A 19,541-nucleotide genomic window follows, 5' to 3' on the forward strand; every position below is an offset into this window, starting at 1 on the left:
CCAGAGTGAAGAAGGAAGCCCATGAGAGTGATACCCACTTCAGAACAGAGAAAACTTTCCAATGGCTACAACGGTTTCTGTATTGGCCACAAGTAAATCGAGTGGTGAAAGAAGATTACCGGAAATGCCATCAGGGTGAGATGACTAAACCCCCTAAACACAGAACATCTATATAGGTGAAGAGGATTTCTTTCCCATTGGAAGTGCTGATGGTGGACTATCTTATGATCAACCGCTCCGATAATGGTTGTTTGTACTGTCTGGTGATGATGGATCATTTTAAAAAGTTTGCAGTCATGACTCCCACTGGGAATCAAACAGCCGAGTCAGCGGCCTGTGCCATCTGTCATGACTTCATGTGGGTATACGGGTGTCCAAAAAGAATTCACTCTGAGCTAGGAGCCTGTTTTCATGGAAAAGTCATGGATGAATTGCACCAACTGTACAACATTGAGAATTCCAGAACTACACCCTAGCACCCATAGGGAAATGGGGACTGTGAACGTTTCAACATAACTTTATCTACATTCTGAGAATTGTGGAGGACAACAGGAAGATGACAGGATGTCACACGCTGTCTAGCGCTGTGTATCTGCGGTCTATTCTAGATGCCGCTGTAACTTAAACTGTGAAATTCCCTCTTGTACTGCATGGGTTAATGCCAATTCTATTGCCATGTCCTGGTGGATGTGAGTTTCTGTGTGAGTCTACTCCCCTTAGCCTTTAAGTAGCCTCTCCTTCCACCAGGTGGTGCATCTGATAGAGTTTCAATCTATACGTGGAAGCTGTGCTGTGCAGTCCTGTTTGTTTGTGCCACTGAAGTCCTTTCCTTTGAGATTGCTGTACGTACCTTTGTTCTGAGGAGGGAGATTAGGGGAATTAGTGCAGGGCTTGTGAAGGAGTTAGGGCTTTGGGTGGAGACCCGAACCTTCTCACCATCAGAGATACCTTCGGGGTCAGGGCTATTCAGGGTTCCCAGTCTAGGGACAGATTAGTTTTCCCTGCTCACCCAGCCCGTATCTGCTATCTCCTCACCAGCATTCCCCTACACCGTGACACAGGAAGATGAAATGACCTGAATTTGTACCAGAAGTGGTCTAGTTGTACAGTAACCAGGTTCATGCCACGACAGGGTACACGCCTTACACGTTGCTGTTTGGACATAACAGCCATAAGGTTACTGAGCTAGAGCTTGATCCAGTGGAAGATTGTACGAAGATAAACACCACAACTTTGGTGTGGAAACACCAACATCGGTTAGAGACACTGAGACTTAAGATTGTACAGAAGCCCCAGGGGAAAAGGCATCCTGTAGTAACTCCTGTGCAGGAGGCACCATTACAGCTGGGGAATTGAGTTTTGGTTCAAGTGAAGCACCCTTGGGGAAAATTGGACTACACATGGGAGGCTGTTCCTCATCGAGTGACAAGGAGAGTACACCCCGAAAGGAGAAGACGTTGCACCGGAGAGAGTACGGCACCCTTACATGCTACCGCCACATGTGTCTGATGAAGAGAGAATGACCGGGGCTAGCTTAGAGGGTAGGCTAGAGGTCAAAATCACAGGAAGAGTGTCTCAAGACCTAAGTGTCCCAGAAGAGACAGGTCAGGAGGGACTTCACAGATCTGAATGTACCAACGCTCGTGTTTCACCCAGGAGGTATGCGGAAGATGATTTCATATGGCAGTATGTAATACAGCAGACACAGGAGTGTGTTTGGATATTGGCGACTCTGAGACCACCGTCAAGGAGCGTCTAGAGCATAAGTAACCTTTCTCATCCAAGTAATGGTAAGTTTAAAGACTGGAGGAATGTAAGGAGAGTGAGTGACTCATATAATAGAAATGAGCTGTAAGGTATTTGTGGGCAGATGCTGCCATGTAGTGATCAGAGACTATAGGTGTAGGAACCTAAAAGGGTATTGCAACCAAGGCACAGAAGGCAGGCTGAATGAGAGGAAAGCTGAGCTAGGTGCACAGGGGACATGTGATCTGCAGCAGAAAAATACAAAAGCCAGGAAGTCAGTCTTCGCCCAGACTTGTAACAAGTCACCTGTGGGAGATAGGCCTGACGTAGGTGATGAGTGTGTCCAGAAACACAAGATCAGTATTAGAAGTGGATTAAGCAAGGGGTGCAGAGTCCTTACAGAGGCTAGGAGATCCTGATTGTCGAGGCTAAAGATAGCAGATAGCGCAGACCCTATTGCAGAAATTGAAATTCGGTCGTGTGAGCGTAGACCCAATTGGAAGGACAGAAATTTGGTTATGTGAGCAGAAGGGAGCATGAGTTGTCTCTCTGGAAATTGGAGGCAAGGACAGAAGGTCTGTGGTAGAAGAAATTGACTGTGGCCCACAGTGTGAGACTTTCATCCTTGCAGGAAAGTGTAGTGTGGGCACCTGTTAGGGTCTGGGGTGGCGACTGCCATTGGAAAATAGAGCGGGTTGACGGAGGCCCATACTGATTCGACCCAGACACTATTGGCTGACAGTCTAGTGTATCTTTAACTATTATGGGTTAGTGTGTTACATGGCCTTATTGCAATATTCATGCATATTGCACATTTGCACATAAAAAAATAATCTTTATATAACTGTAAACTATCACTAATCGCATCAAACTGTATGTAAATATATTTAAAAAAAAGAAAAAAAGTTCAGTTTTTTCTATATAAAATGGTAAATAAGGTTCACGGTGCTAAATTTACTGTTTGCATTCGTCACAAGTATAATTTACATGTCTTTTGCATAAGTACTTTGCACAACTGCAACATATGACATTTTAATCCAAAGGCATAAAGGGGTCTATTCAATGCAATACTTCAGTCTTAAAGCAATCCAATCAAGATAAATGAAGCATAGATGCCAATAAAATCAATATTTATTTAACCACTTCGCGCCAGAGCCTGTTTTTGCATTCGTGACCGGGCCAATTTTTTCAATTCTGACCACTGTCACTTTATGAGGTAATTACTCTGGAACGCTTCAACGGATCCCCCTGATTCTGAGAGTGTTTTTTCGTGACTTATTGTACTTCATGATAGTGGTAAAATTTCTTCGATATCACTTGCGTTTATTTGTGAAAAAAATCAGAAATTTGGTGAAAATTGTGAAAATTTCGCAATTTTCAAACTTTGAATTTTCATGCCCTTAAATCAGAGAGATATGTCACACAAAAGAGTTAATAAATAACATTTCCCACATGTCTACTTTACATCAGCACAATTTTAGAACCAAAATTTTTTTCTGTTAGGAAGCTATAAGGGTTAAAAGTTGACCAGCGATTTCTCATTTTTCCAACAAAATTTACAAAAATATTTTTTTAGGGACCACATCTTATTTGAAGTGACTTTGAGGGGTCTTTATGACAGAAAATACCCAAAAGTGACACCATTCTAAAAACTGCACCCCTCAAGGTGCTCAAAACCACATTCAAGAAGTTTATTAACCCTTCAGGTGTTTCATGGGAATTTTTGGAATGTGGAAGAAAACAATGAACATTTAACTTTTTTTCACAAAAATGTTAGTTTAGACCTAATTTTTTTATTTTCACAAGGGTAACAAGAAAAAATGGAATATACAATTTGTAGTGCAATTTCTCATTAGCGCGCTGATACCCCATATGTGAGGGAAAACCACTGTTTGGGCACACTGCAGGGTTCGGAAGGGAAGGAGCGCCATTAGACTTTTTTAAAGTAAAATTTGTTTGAATAATTAGCGGACGCCATGTTGCGTTTGGAGAGCCCCTGATGTGCCTAAACAGCAGAAACCCCCACAAGTGACACCATTTTGGAAACTACACCTCTCAAGGAATTCATCTAGGGAAGTAGTGAGTATTTTTTAATTTTTACATTTATACCATTGGACAGTGAAGAAAACATAATTGTATTTTTACCACAAAAAAATATTTTACTCTCAGATTTTACATTTTCACACAGGGCAATGGGTAAAAATGGTGCCGAAATGCGTCACACAATTTCTTCCAAAAGTGGCAATACCCCATATGTGGCTGTATTGTACCGCTCAGCCATACAGCGAGATCTGGGGGGGAAGAAGCGCTATTTGACAATTGGAGAACAAATTATTGTAGAATAGGCATTTGGATTTGGGAGCACAAAATTTTCTGAATTTCTTTTGGGGGGCAAGGGCCATTTCGCTTTTCCAGAGCCTTTCTGCTACCAGTAACTTGGAAGTCCCTTATATTTTTAACAGATGACGGTCCTGAGTGGGGGACTAGCTTTTTTTGAGGACTGAGTTGAAGCTTTTATTGGGAACATTTTACATAACATTTATCCGCCGCTCTAGGCTGAGCACTTACATCGGGGTTTCCATCTAAATTTCCAAGTGATGTAATTCAGATGAAACCCCTGCAGGATCCATTCACTGTAATGAGGCAGCAGAGTTACTCTGGACTCCGTCTGGCCTCTGTTTAGCGGTGTCCTTTTTTTCAGAAGTGCACAAAACTGTGGTCAACCGCACTTTTATGCACGCCTAAAACAAATGACACCGTGGGATCCCAGGCCAGATGGCATCCAGAGTGGCCTATATCTGCCTCATTACAGGGAATCTTCCGTCATGGGTTCCGGCTGAATCACGTATTTCAGAGATTTACACGGAAACTCTGATGTAAGTGCTCAGCGTAGAGCGCAAGATAAATGTGAGCAGAGCCTTACTGCGATCTTTGGGAGACATAATAAACAAATCAGTAGCAGGTGAAGAATTGGTTTTATTTATTTTATTTATTTTTTTACGCCGTTCCTCGTGCGGTATAAGTGATAAGTTTATTTTTCGGGTCGTTGCAATTACAGAGATACCAGATTTATATCGGGTTTTTATGACTGACAGCTGTCACACACTAAAAGACGCTTTTTTTTGCAAAATCTAGTTTTTGCATCGCCATATTTTGAGAGCTATAATTTTTTCATATTTTGGCCGACAGAGTCATGTGATGGCTTGTTTTTTGGGGGCGAGTTGCCATTTTTATTGGTACCATTTTTGGGTACGTGAAATTTTTTGATTCCAGGATTTCAGGAATTGTTTTTTGAGTTTTTTTTTATGCCGTTCTGCGTGTGGTAAAAGTGATAAGGCAGCCTTATTCTTCGGGTCAGTACATTTACAGCGATACTACACTTACTGTATTTTTTTTATGCTTTGGTGCTTTTACACAATAAAACAATTTTATAGAAAAAATATTTTTTCTGCATCGCTTTATTCTGAGAGCTATAACTTTTTTATGTTTTGGCTTATGAAGCTGTATGGCGGCTTTTTCTTTGTGGAACAAGATGATGTTTTCAGCGGTACCATTTTTATTTCCATTTTGATATTTGATCACATTTTTTTCCACTTTTTGTTTGCCAATATGATGAAAAAGCATAGTTTTTTGCTCCGTTTTTTATTTATTTTTATTACGGTGTGCACAGAAGGAGTTAATTAGTGTGACAGTTTTATAGATTGGGTTGTTTCGGATGCGACGATACCAGATATGTGTACTCTTTTTGTTTTTGCATAAATATACGGATTTATTGGTTTAATATTTTATTTATTTATTTTTATTTATTTGTGATTTTTTTTAACAGTTTGAAAACATGTTTTAGACTTTTTTTTACATTTTTACTTAGTCCTGTATGGGACATTAATTTTTATTTTTCAAATTACTGTTCTCATGCAATGTAATACATAGTTACATAGTTACATAGTTTATAAGGCCGAAAAAAGACAAGCGTCCATCCAGTTCAGCCTATTTCTTGTGCACTGCAGCTATTCCGCAGTGTTGATCCAGGGGAAGGCAAAAAAAACAAAAAACCATGCGGTATAGGCCAATTTACATCATTGAGGAAAAATTCACTTCCCGACACCAATCTGGCAGGCAGATTAAATCCCTGGATTAATTAACTAAGCATAAGATGTAATTTTATTGTTCTGAAGAAAGGCGTCCAGGCCTCGCTTGAACTCATTCAGTGAGTTGGACATCACCACTTCCTCTCCCAGAGAGTTCCAGAGTCTCACGGCTCTGACCGTAAAGAATCCCCTTCTATGCTGGTGCAGGAACCTCCTTTCCTCCAGACGCATAGTGTGCCCCCTCGTCTTTGTCACCATCCTTGGTATAAACAGGTCATGAGAGAGATCTCTGTACTGCCCCCTGATGTATTTATACATGTTTATGAGGTCTCCCCTAAGCCTTCTCTTTTCCAACGTAAATAGGCCAAATTTTGACAACCTCTCTGGGTATTCTAGTCCCTCCATTCCCTTTATTACCTTAGTCGTCCTCCTTTGTACCCTCTCTAGCTCCAATATGTCTTTCCAGAGCACCGGAGCCCAGAACTGTGCACAATATTCTAAGTGCGGCCTTACCAGCGCTTTATACAGAGGAAGAACAATGTTCTCATCATATGCCCCTATTCCTCTTCTGATGCATGCCATGACTCTATTTGCCTTCGCAGCTGCTGCCTGACACTGGGCACTCCAATTTAATTTGCTATTAACCAAGATGCCCAGGTCCTTCTCCATGTCAGATTTCCCCAACGGTTTCCCATTTAATATGTATGGGTGACTGCTGTTTTTCTTTCCCATGTGCATGACCTTACATTTATCGGCATTGAACCCCATTTGCCATTTTTTGGCCCAACTCCCCAATTTATCTAAATGCTCCTGTAGCTGTGCCCTATCCTCATCTGTATTAACTACTTTACAAAGTTTAATATCATCTGCAAATATTGCTATTTTACTATGCAACCCTTCCACTAGATCATTAATAAATATATTAAATAATATAGGGCCCAAGACAGACCCTTGAGGCACCCCGCTAGTAACCCTGACACACCCTGAGCTTACTCCATTGATAACCACCCTCTGCTTTCTATCACTCAGCCAGCTATTCACCCACTTGCACACATTATCCCCCAGACCAAGCATTCTCATTTTATATACCAACCTTTTGTGTGGCACGGTATCAAACGCTTTGGAGAAGTCAAGGTATACAACATCCACTGACTCTCCCCGGTCCAGCTGTGAGCTCACCTCCTCGTAGAAGGCCATCAGGTTTGTTTGGCAGGAGCGATCCCTCATGAATCCATGTTGATATGGAGTTAGACAGTTATTATCATTAAGATATTCTACAATAGCATCTCTAAGAAATCCTTCAAACAATTTACCCACAACAGACGTTAAGCTGACTGCTCTATAGTTCCCAGGGTCACTTTTAGACCCCTTTTTGAATATTGGTACCACATTTGCTTGGCGCCAGTCTAGTGGGACAGTCCCGTCCATAAAGAGTGCTTGAATATAAGATACAGCGGTCTGTCTATCACATTACTTAATTCTTTTAGTACCCGGGGGTGTATGCCATCTGGGCCTGGTGACTTGTCTATTTTGATATTATTTAGGCGTTTCTGAACTTCCTCCTGGGTTAGGTGGGTGATATTTAGCGGAGGGTTTACTTTATCACTCTGCATTTCCTCCGATAAATTGTTTTCTTTTGTGAAAACAGTGGAGAAGAAGCTATTGAGTAGTTTCGCTTTACCCTCATCGCCCTCTATGATTTTACCCAGGTTATTTTTCAATATGCCAACGCCATCAGTTTTAATCCTTTTACTGTTTATATAGTTAAAGAACAGTTTGGGATTCGTTTTACTTTCCTTGGCAATTAGTCTCTCTGTCTCCTCTTTTGCTATTCTTATTTGTTTCTTACAGATTTTGTTTTTTTCCCTATAAGATATTAGCGCTTCCTCGCTGCCTTCTTGTTTAAGTTTACAGAAAGCCCTTTTTTTGTTTTTCATTGCCCTCTTGACGTCCTTATTTAGCCACATTGGCTTCCTCCTATTCCTCGCCCTTTTATTCCCATAAGGTATGTACCTTCTACAGTGACTATGTAGGACTGTTTTGAAAATTTCCCATTTTCTATCCGTGCTCCTATTACTAAAGATACTATCCCAGTCTATAAGGTGAAGGGCATCTCTTAGCTGATCAAACTTTGCCCTCCTGAAGTTCAGTGTTTTTGTGACTCCCTTGCTGGGCACCTACTGAAGCACATGTGGAATTGTATAATGTTGTGGTCACTATTTCCCAGGTGCCCCCCGACCTGCACCTCAGTTATTCTGTCTGGCCTGTTAGTTAATATTAAGTCTAAAAGGGCCGTCCCTCTAGTTGGTTCCTGCACAAGTTGTGACAAATAATTGTCTTTGATAATTGACAGAAACCTGTTTCCTTTCTGAGATCTACAGCTTTCGGTTTCCCAGTCTATATCGGGGTAGTTGAAGTCCCCCATAATAATCACCTCGTTATTTTTTGCTACTTCGTCTATTTGTCTCATTAATAGACTTTCCGTGGCTTCTGCTATATTTGGTGGTTTATAACAGACTCCTATGATAATTTTATTATTGTTTTTGCCCCATGTATCTCCACCCATAAGGACTCGACCTCCTCATTTCCCTCCCATACATCCTCCCGTATTGTAGGCTTTAGGCACGTCTTTACATATAGACAGACTCCAGCCCCTTTCCGACTTCTTCGATCCCTTCTAAACAGACTGTATCCCTGTAAGTTAACTGCCCAGTCATAGCTTTCATCTAACCATGTCTCGGTTATTCCCACTATGTCATAGTTACCTGTAGATATTTCGGCTTCCAGTTCATCCATCTTCTTTGTCAGGCTCCTGGCATTTGCTAGCACGCAGTTTACACGATTTTGTTTTGTTCCAATCTTCTCCCTGTGGATTGTATTAGAAATTTTCTTACCTCCTTTCCACGTATCTTGTCTTGGACCTTCTTTGTCGCACTTCATATCTTTCATTAGTATGTTCTCTGGCTGCATGTTCATGTCCGGCGTTTTTCTTCCCACCCCCTCTTCTTCTAGTTTAGCGCCCTCCTGATGAGTGTTGCGAGTCTCCTGGCGAATGTGTGTTTCCCGGGTTTGTTGAGGTGTAGTCCGTCTCGGGCAAGGAGTCCGTCATAGAGGTAATTCACACCGTGGTCCAGGAATCCAAACCCTTGTTGTCTGCACCATCGTCTCAGCCAGTTGTTCACATCAAGGATCCTGTTCCATCTCCTGACGCCATGCCCGTCTACTGGAAGGATAGAAGAAAAAACTACCTGCGCATCCAGTTCTTTTATTTTCTTCCCCAATGCTTCAAAGTCCTTGCAGATTGTCGGTAGGTCCTTCTTTGCCGTGTCATTGGTGCCAACATGTATCAGAAGAAATGGGTGGACATCCTTGGAACTGATGAGCTTCGGTATCCTATTGGTAACATCCTTGATCTTAGCCCCTGGGAGGCAGCATACTTCTCTTGCGGTTATGTCCGGTCTGCAGATAGCTGCTTCTGTTCCTCTCAGTAGTGAGTCTCCCACCACCACCACTCTTCTTCCCTTCTTGGCTGTCCTTTTTCTTGTCGCTTCTGGGTGTTTCTGGGTGCTCTTTTCTTTTTTGCTTGCTGGTAGTTCCTCATCCTTAGGTGTGTCATCTTCATCCTCCACAAGTCCTTGGAATCTGTTTCTCAGTTGTGTGGTTGGTGGTGTCTCCATGGTCTTCTTGCTTCTTTTGGTCACTTGCCTCCACTTGTCTGCCTCTGGAGGTTCTCTGACGCTTCCTTCACTTTCTGTGACCAGTAGTGACGCTTCTGTTCTGTCCAGGAAGTCTTCATTTTCCTTGATGAGTTTTAATGTCGCAATTCTTTCTTCCAGCCCCCGCACCTTTTCTTCTAAAAGAGCCAGTAGTCTACACTTCTGGCAGGTGAAGTTGGTTTCAGCTTCTGGTCGATCTGTGAACATGTAGCACATGTTGCAGCTCACCATGTAGGTTGTCACATCTGCCATGCTGCTCCTTGTCCCTGCTGACTTGATGTCTGTCTTCTTTCTTGTGATACCCTAGGATAAACAAATTAAACAAATTCGCGCGCCGTTTCCAAGACATGTATTACATTGCATGAGAAGTTTGCTGACAGTTTCACACTGTCTCTCTCCTGCTAGGCTTCAGCTGCAGACTGACCTCCAGCTGCCAGAAGAACGGCAGGTCCTGGAAGGCATCAGGGGGTCGTCGGAGAGGTAAGTGGACGACCCCCTCTCCTCTCACTATCTTCTATTAGCTGCGATCACTATAGATTGCGGCATATAGAAGATAGGAAAGGGTTAACATCATTGGGACCTGATCCAATCAGGTCCCGATGATGTCCCCTGTCAGAGCTGTCGCTCTGAACCGCAACCGTAGCACTTGCAGGACCCTGGGGGTCCTGAGGGCTGCGGGACCGCCGACCGTTCATAAACGTCAGTGCTGCACAGAGCCCAGGCAGCGCCGACGTTTATGTACAGTGGGCGGTCGGGAAGCGGTTAAATCCATTAAAACAGTCAGTAAAAAACACAGTACTAAAAAAGGAGAAGTAAATAGAAGGATCCCACAGTCAGTAGGTTGGGAGTATGACCAAGAGTGTGAGCGAGGTAATAGGTATCAGCACATACAAGGATAATATAGAGGCATATGTGGCACCCTAGGGGGTCTGGTTGCCACAGTGGTAGAAATACCATGTCTGAGAGCGAGCATGGGTTTTCCTGGTCAGGAGCACATTTGCATGCAACGCCTCCTGCCTCAGTCCAGAGAGGGGAGGAACCTGCCCTTTATAAACTGGATCTGGGGCGGGGTTAGTGAGTAGTTCCAGAGACAGGGACAGAGCAGCAAGGAGCTCTGTAGGAGCCAAGAGCTGAAGACCAGGGACAGGAGCAAGCTGAGCTCGTCCTGGCTGAAGACGCAGAGAACCGGACACCGGAGTCCGAGGCTGTGAGGATATTCACATCCAGCAGCAGAAACCACCTGGCAGGGGATTCCAGGTCCTCTGGCCATAGAAAGCCCGGAGGCTCAGTCACAAGCAAGGGACCGGCACCGCCATCGAGGAGCGGAAGGTACCAAAGGCCCCAAGTCACCAGCCATACAGGTGAGCACCACACGGTACACTCAGGGACGTGGGCTACCACACGACTACAGCAGGGTAGCCAGGAAGAGTGCAGTCAGATGGGAAGGCCTACACCTCCACCTGGCCAGGGGGACTCTTGTTCGCTCACAGACTGACCAGGCCTCTAATGTTAGCCAGTACTCCCCGCAGGGCCTTCTTCATTACCAACAGTAAAGACCCTGAACTGCACTGCACGGACTCTGAGTCATTTCTGCTGCGCCCATGCACCGTGACCTTCACCATCTACACATGCTGCCCTGAGGCTATTCTCCTCCCGTGGGGAGTTATACTACCCTCTGCTGCGCACACAACATCAGCCTCAGCGGTCTGCCCTGCAGCGACGGTTCTCAGTGACTGCAATCCACGGGTGGCGTAGTCGGACATTTCAACATTAAAAACCAAGTAAACAGATCCGCCACTGGTTTGACCACCCTGAGCCACGGGACTGGGTCGCGGCCACGGAGACTATAACTCCTAGCATTACACAGAGACCCGGCTCTGGGTATTCCCCCACACAGCGGCCCAGGGGGCGAGTCACATAGAAGGCCTGTAAAGTGTCGCAGGCAATAGAAAAAATAATAATAATACAGCAATTAGTGATAGTGAGGACCCAAGATATAGAGTCACACAAATAAACTCAACGGTATGAAAACCTGTCAAGTGAATACTTTATCATTAGAGGCTATAAAGTGTTGCATGCAATATATATGAGGAAAAAAGTCCATAGATAGTGTTGTATATAACCTTTAAGGAAAAAAGAATAAAACTCAATATGGTAACACTACCACAAAAACCCTAGGAAGACCAGAAGTTATGGCGAGAAGACATATAGCTGAGTGCTGGTTAAAATGCAATATAGACTTGTGTCAAGAGAGATCCATTCAACATAAAGCAGACATAATACATCATAACACGGCAGGTATATAAGGAGTGGAGGGAACAGGCAATGCAACCTGGTGACTGTGAGAAAAAGGACAACCCCAACGCGCGTTTCACGTTCCGCTTCTTTGGGGGGAAGGATACATAGGGGGTAGGGAAGCTCACTTATATTGAGACGTGCTCAGTGTTCTCACGTGTGGCTGCATCGGCGCTTCTGGAAACCGCAACAGAACGAAAGCAGCGGCAGCAGCGTGCCACGTCACCAGGCCCCGCCCACCGGCCGACGCGTTAGCCCGTGAGGAGGGGAGAAGTGACGTTGGAGGATGCGTCACCACGGCAACCTAATTCGGCCCGCAACTGAAAGCGCACACCACGGGAAAGCTAACCGCAGTATGGAAAGAGATGCACCAAATCCAAGTAAGGATAAGCACATCATAAGATCTCCCCAGCATAGAGCCATTAATCAATACTTCAGTCATAAAGGAAGCAAGGAAGTGTCATGATGGTTGTCCCTTGATATTGTGGCACCCTGCTACTACAGGTACCACAGGACCCAAAAGGATGCATGGACGGACTTCTCCACAAGAGGCCCTTACTACACACAGACACCTCCACCCTTCCACCTCATACCACCAAAGGGTGCCCTGTTAGGGATATATATACTGGAGGGTGGAGTTAGGTAGAGAGAGTGTGCTGACACTTTAGAGCAGTGAAGAAGCAGCACGTCTGCTGCTGTGTTGAGGGCCCCGAGTGTGGCCAAGGCAAAGAGAGAGGAGAGAAGAGTTAAGGGGGCAGGGGAGCATCTGAAGCTCACCCCAGGACACAAGTCGGACACCGGGTCCGAACTTACAGGGTCCTCTATACCCAGTAGGGACAACCGGCATACCAGGAGGATTCCAGACCCCTGGTTCACCTGAAGCTACCATCATTTTACAGAACTAGGAACCACGAAGGCCCCAGCGTCCAGGGATAGTGGTAGCCAAAGAAAAGTTCTACTACAAGCAGACAGGTGAGAGAGTGAAAGAGCATAAAAGCTAGGCCTAGTTCCTGGCTGGCCAGAAGCTTTAGAGGAAGGAAGAAACGGATCAGGAGGCCTTATACCCACTCAATGGGGAGAATCCAGAAGTGCACCCTTCCTATCAAGTACCCTGGACTGTACCTGCCGTCAACACCAGTAAAGGTACTGAAGCGAACCCCCTGTGTGCGTATCCGTCATTCCCCCTGACCCGACCGGGCCACCTCTCATCTGCATCCCTTCCATCAAGCCTGCCCCGGGGGCCCGCTCCGCCTGTGGGGAGCAGAAACATCCCAGCTGCCATCCCATCACCCCCGGAGGTCTGCAGCAGTGCCGGTATCCATTACCGGGAACCACAGGTGGCGTCAAGAGACAAAACTGTTAACAAAACCCCTTTTAAAGAGTGACCCCAGGGTACGGGCCCGGGAGCCGACTGCCGTGACATCCCACAGAAGGTCAAGGCCCGGGTACCGAGTCTCCCCTACATGTCCCCTGGGCGAGTCACATTCTTCCTGGTGTCACGAACAGGATTTCGTGCCCGTTGCCACCGGGTACTGTATGCCGTATTTGAACTGTGTTTTAACTGTGGTGAACATCGCAGCCATTACCGCGTCGCCGCGCGGGAAGAAGAATGGCGTAACCACGGGAACCAGAGAGGTGTGACTGTTGGTAGCGCGCGAAGCTCAAGCCCCGCCTCGCGCTCTGATGCAGCAACAGGAAGCGTCAGGTCCTGGAAGGAGACCGTGATCTGCGGAGCTGCGGCCTACCTGATAAAAGTAAAGAAAGTAGGCTACGGTTTACTAGGGGGGCACAACCATGGCCGACGACCAGCAAGACGCCGGAGCACCAGTTAACGCTATCGATGCTCAACTCGCGCCCGGCGCTGCTCAGGCCGGAGCGGCCGCCCCACCAGCAGGGGTCGTGACTCCAGTGATACCCATGGCCCTGCCGTACGTCCCCGGAGCGAAATGGCTTCTCCAGCATGACGGCAAACCAGACACCCTGTCTGGGTTCAAAAGGAAAATATGTGGTGTATTGGACATGTACTCAATGACTGGTAAACAGAGAGCCGCTGTTGTGCTGGGACAATTGACTGGTGCCGCAGAGCGGGAAGTTGAAATCTAGCCGTCCGCAGACCAGTAATCAGTATCTATTATATTTAAGAGGCTGCAAACTGTCTTTGAAAACCGCACTGAGACAGATCTTCGGATGAGATTCTACCACTGTACCCAGAAATCTGAGGACAGCATCCGGGACTATGCATGGCGTTTACAAGAGGCCCTGCAGGCCCTGAAACAGATTAGCCCAGTCAGCATACATGATGAAGACAAAGTGCTGATAGAACAATTCATCCGGGGGTTAAGGTCCCAGGAGGAGAGCAGAACTGTACGGGGGAGGGCCTTAGATCATCCAAATGCCACCTTTGACGCCCTGAAGGACATGGCTATTAAAGGCCTTCAGCCCCTGGAAATATCAGATACTGCTATCCCAGTCAAGGCCCGGGTACCGAGTCTCCCCTACATGCCCCCTGGGCGAGTCACACTCTTTCTGGCGTCACGGACAGGATTTCATGTCCGTTGCCACCGGGTACTGTGTGCCGTATTTGAACTGTGTTTTAACTGTGGTGAACATCGCCACCATTACTGCGTCGCCGCGCGGGAAGAAGAGGGTTGTAACTGCGGGAACCAGAGACGCGTGACCATTGGTCGCGCGCGAAGCTCAAGCCCCGCCTCGCGCTCTGACGCAGCAACAGAAAGCGTCAGGTCCTGGAAGGAGACTATGATCTGCGGAGCTGCGGCCTACCTGATAAAAGTAAAGAAGGTAGGCTACGGTTTACTAGGGGAGCGCAACCATGGCCGACGACCAGCAAGACGCCGGAGCACCAGTTAACGCTCTCGATGCTCAACTGGTGCCCGGCGCTGCTCAGGCCGGAGCGGCCACCCCACCAGCAGGGGTCGTGACTCCAGTGATACCCATGGCCCTGCCATAAGTCCCCGGAGCGAAATGCCTTCCCCAGTATGACGGCAAACCAGACACCCTGTCTGGGTTCAAAAGGAAAATATGTAGTGTATTGGACATGTACTCAATGACTGGTAAACAGAGAACCGCTGTTGTGCTGGGACAATTGGCTGGTGCCTCAGAGCGGGAAGTTGAAACCTGGCCGTCCGCAGACCAGGAATCAGTATCTATTATATTTAAGAGGCTGCAAACTGTCTTTGAAAACCGCACTGAGACAGATCTTCGGATGAGGTTCTACCACTGTACCCAGAAACCTGAGGACAGCAACCGGGACTATGCCTGGTGTTTACAAGAGGCCCTGCGGGCCCTGAAACAGATTAGCCCAGTCAGCATACTTGATGAAGTCAAAATGCTGATAGAACAATTCATCCGGGGGTTAAGGTCCCAGGAGGAGAGCAGAACTGTATGGTGGTGGGCCTTAGATCATCCAAATGCCACCTTTGATGCCCTGAAGGACATGGCTATTAAATGCCTTCAGCCCCGGGAAACATCAGATACTGCTATACAGCGTTACCAGGGAGGGGCCACCCCAATGCCCACAGCACTCACTGCCCCTTCATTAGCGGCTGAGGCAAAAGAGCAAGCAGCTTCCTCTAGCGAGCTGGACATCCTGCGCTCTGAAGTGTGTCAGCTAAGTAAAACCCTGGCCACTGTCCTAAGCGCCCTGCAGCTACAGACGGAGCCCGATCCAGAAGGAAGGATCCTACTCGCCGACAGCCCTGAGGATGTCCCCTGGATGAGGAGAAGAAGGAGGACAATGCCACCCCGTGGGAGGCCAACCGACCGACGTCGCCCTCCAGGAGAACTCATCTTCTACCGTTGCCACAAGGCAGGCCACATCACACGGATCTGTCCTTTAAATGGGCAAACCCTGGGGCCAAGGGCCGACACCGAGGAGTAGATCAACCAGGCCCATTGAGCTGGTACTACCGGTTTGTAGGAGGAAGGCCTTTCCTGTCCATTGTGCTGGACGGCATCGCAACACCTGCACTACTAGACACCGGGTCACAGGTAACCATCATACCTGACGTTCTTTACAAAAGGTACTGGTCCATAGATGAACTCCGCCCGCCAGCCCCAAACCTCTCTGTGTATGCCTCCAATGGCCTTCCTCTGAACCTAGTCGGGGTTAAGGATGTGACAGTGAAGGTGGGAAGGGTGGAACTAAAGGACCAAGGACTGATTGTAATAGAGTCTAACCCTGGTGATACAAACCCATATATGATACTTGGCACAAATGTTGTTGGTAACTGTTTGGGAGAAGTGTTGTTTTTACTCAAACAGATTGCTGACACTGCCAAACCGGGGCAGAGGAAGGTGCTCCAGAGAGAGATTCGAGCCCTCCTGTACCAGCAAAAGGTAAAGCTAACAGGTGGTGAGATTGGTAATGTCACCTGTACATTACCAGACCTGATACCCATTGTGATTCCCCCAATGAGTGAAATGCTGATTTGGTGTAAGGCAGCAATAGGTCTCAAGGGACAAAACTGCCAGGCGGTAGTAGAGCCTGTAAACTCAGAGCACAGACAGACCTAGACTCCTAACTGCTAGAGGGGTAGTTGATGTGTGCAATGGGAGGGTACCTGTACGCCTCCTAAATTGTGGGGAGGAGGAAGTCAAATTTCCAAGATACGCCACTGTTGCCAGACTGTATACTGTGAATAATAATGCCATACACACCATGGAATCCTTTACCCCACCAGATACGGTGGAAGACAATGACTCCGAAACTCAGCTGGAGGAATGGTGTCAACAGCTCCATGTTGGAACTGACGCCACTCCTGTCCATCAAAAACACGGTGTTTACAGAGTGGTTCAGGAATACGAACAGGTGTTTAGTAAACACCCACTTGATTTTGGAAGGGTCAAAGGGGTACAACTCCACATACCCATAGGTAACCATCCACCCACTAAGGAGCGTTACAGACCCATACCACCAGCACACTACCAAAAAGCAAAAGAAATGTTGCATGACATGAAAAAGGCAGGGGTAGTAAGGGATATCTGTAGCCCCTGGGCAGCTCCCCTAGTCCTGGTCAGAAAGAAGGACGGTAGCATGAGGATGTGTGTAAATTATAGACAAATTAATCAAATAACACATAAAGATGCATACCCTTTTCCCCGTATAGAGGAATCCCTGGCTGCACTGAAATCTGCCAATTATTTCTCTACATTGGATCTCACTAGCGGGTACTCGCAAGTTTCTGTCGCTGAGGAAGACCGGGAGAAGACAGCCTTCACCACCCCGATGGGATTATGCAAATTCAAGAGCATGCCGTTTGGACTCTGCAACGCACTCGGAACGTTCCAGAGGTTGATGGAGTGTTGCTTGGGACACCGGAACTTCGAGACAGTGCTGCTATACCTGGATGACGTTATCGTGTACTCGAGGACGTATGAAGACCATCTAAAGCACCTGGCGGAGGTATTTGAGGCATTGTCCCGGTATGGGATGAAACTAAAACCTTCCAAGTGCCACCTGCTCAAACGGAAGGTTCAGTACCTGGGACTCGTAGTCTGCTCAGAGGGGGAAGCACCAGACCCAGAGAAGGTCACTGCCATCCAGAAGTGGCCTGAACCAAGGAACATCAAAGAAGTATGTCAATTTCTGGGACCGGTCGGGTACTACAGGAGGTTCATTAAGGACTACACCAAAAAGGCAGCACCTTTACAAGATCTCCTAGTAGAACAGTCCAAAAGAGGTAAAAGTCCCCCATTCCAGTGGGGCAAAGAACAGACTGAGTCCTTTGCATTGATGAAGGAGACTCTAACCGGGGAGGAGATCCAAGCTTACCCCGACTACAGTCAACCCTTTCTGTTATACACAGATGCCAGCAACAAGGGACTGGGAGCTGTGTTGTCCCAGAAGCAAAACAGCAGAGAAAAGGTAATTGCCTATGCCAGTAGGAAGCTTCGCCCTACTGAGAGGAACCCAGAGAATTACAGTTCCTTTAAGCTGGAGTTCCTGGCTTTGGTCTGGGCTATCACTAAAAGATTCAAACATTACCTAGCCTCAACTAAATTTACAGCCTTTACCGATAATAACCCCTTGACACACCTGGAGACAGCCAGGTTGGGAGCCATGGAACAGCGTTGGGTGGCCAAATTGTCGCATTACCAGTTCACAATCAAGTACCGGGCAGGTCACAAGAACACTAATGCTGATGCCCTGTCAAGAATGCCCCACCAGTCGGACACTGAGGATGAAGTGGATGACCTAGAAGAAATTGAATTACCTGCTTTCCACAGAAATGGAATGGTCCACGAGCAACACGCCTCCAGAAGATGTCATGGTAGGACGCCAAACCCTCTACCTCATCACAGCTGGAAGGAGACCCAGGACAGCGACCCGGTTGTCATCCTCATCAAAGGACTGATAACCCAAGAAGGTTCTCACCTGGAGAAGGATGCTCCTTCACAAGCCAAACACCTGTGGAATGAGAGAAGCCGGCTGTTCATCTACAGAGAAAAGCTGTGCAGAAGGTACGTCAACCCCAGAACCCATGAAATGGTGTGGCAGATTGTAGTACCCAGGACGGATATCCAGATGGTGCTAGAAGCCTACCATGACCAAGCAGGTCACTTTGGCTGGAAGAAGCTGGAAACCCTGCTGAAGGACCGGTTCTATTGGGTTGGAATGCGGAGTTCCATAGAAAGGTGGTGCTGGAATTGTGGGCCCTGTAGCCTCAGAAGGAAGGACTAAGGAAGTCAGAAAGCACCCTTGCAGTCCATCAAAAGAACCCAACCCCTGGAGATTGTCGCTCTGGATCACGTCAAACTGTCACCCAGCAGATCAGGCTATTCCTATGCACTGACCATGGTGGATCACTATTCCCGGTTCCTGGTTGTGGCCCCTGTCAAGGATCTGACAGCAGAAACTGCAGCAAGAACGTTCCAAGCCTTCTTCTGCAGGCCCCATGGATACCCGGACAAGGTGCTAACAGATCAAGGCCCTGCCTTTGAAGCTGTTTAAAGAATTCTGTCTCTGTACGGATGCAAGAAGATCTGGACTACACCGTATCATCCTCAAACCAATGGTATGTGTGAGAAAATGAATAACATCGTCATTGACCTGTTAAAAGCCCTACCTTTGGAGGAGAGGAACCAGTGGCCAGAAAAGCTACCTGACCTAGTGGACCTGTATAACCACATACCTGTGAGTTATACTAATTATACCCCAGTGTACCTCATGAGAGCAAGACCTGGAAAATTGCCCATGGACCTGGATCTCGGTGTGGTAGAACCTGCTGCGGATATGTCCACTGAAGACTGGGACACAAATCGGCAAGAGCAGTACAGGAGAGTACAGGCCTGTGTTGCAGACAGCCTAAACAAAGTCAGGGAAAGACAAGAAGGCCAGTATAACAAGCATTCACCAGCAGAACCCTTGGCACCAGGAGAAATAGTGCTAAAGCGGAAAAGAAGGGGTCACAAGCTCGATGACCAGTGGGAAAGAGAGCCCTACACCGTGTTAAATTCCAGATTTGACAACACCAAAACCTGCCTGATCAGCAAGGATGGAGGTAGGACAACCACAACAGTCTCAAGAGACCACTTTAAATTGTGCCCAGGTCTACTGAAGACACAGGAGGAAGAAGTACCTCTTATAATACCGGAAAAACCCAAGGAAGATGTAGTTCATACAGTTCTAGGAGACATCCCTGCAGACTGGCCTCAACTCGATGGAGCAGTAATCATA

The sequence above is a fragment of the Phyllobates terribilis genome, unplaced genomic scaffold (genome assembly GCF_046119375.1).
Source record: "Phyllobates terribilis strain yellow unplaced genomic scaffold, ASM4611937v1 Scaffold_3__8_contigs__length_932513732, whole genome shotgun sequence".
NCBI classification, from domain to species: domain Eukaryota; kingdom Metazoa; phylum Chordata; class Amphibia; order Anura; family Dendrobatidae; genus Phyllobates; species Phyllobates terribilis.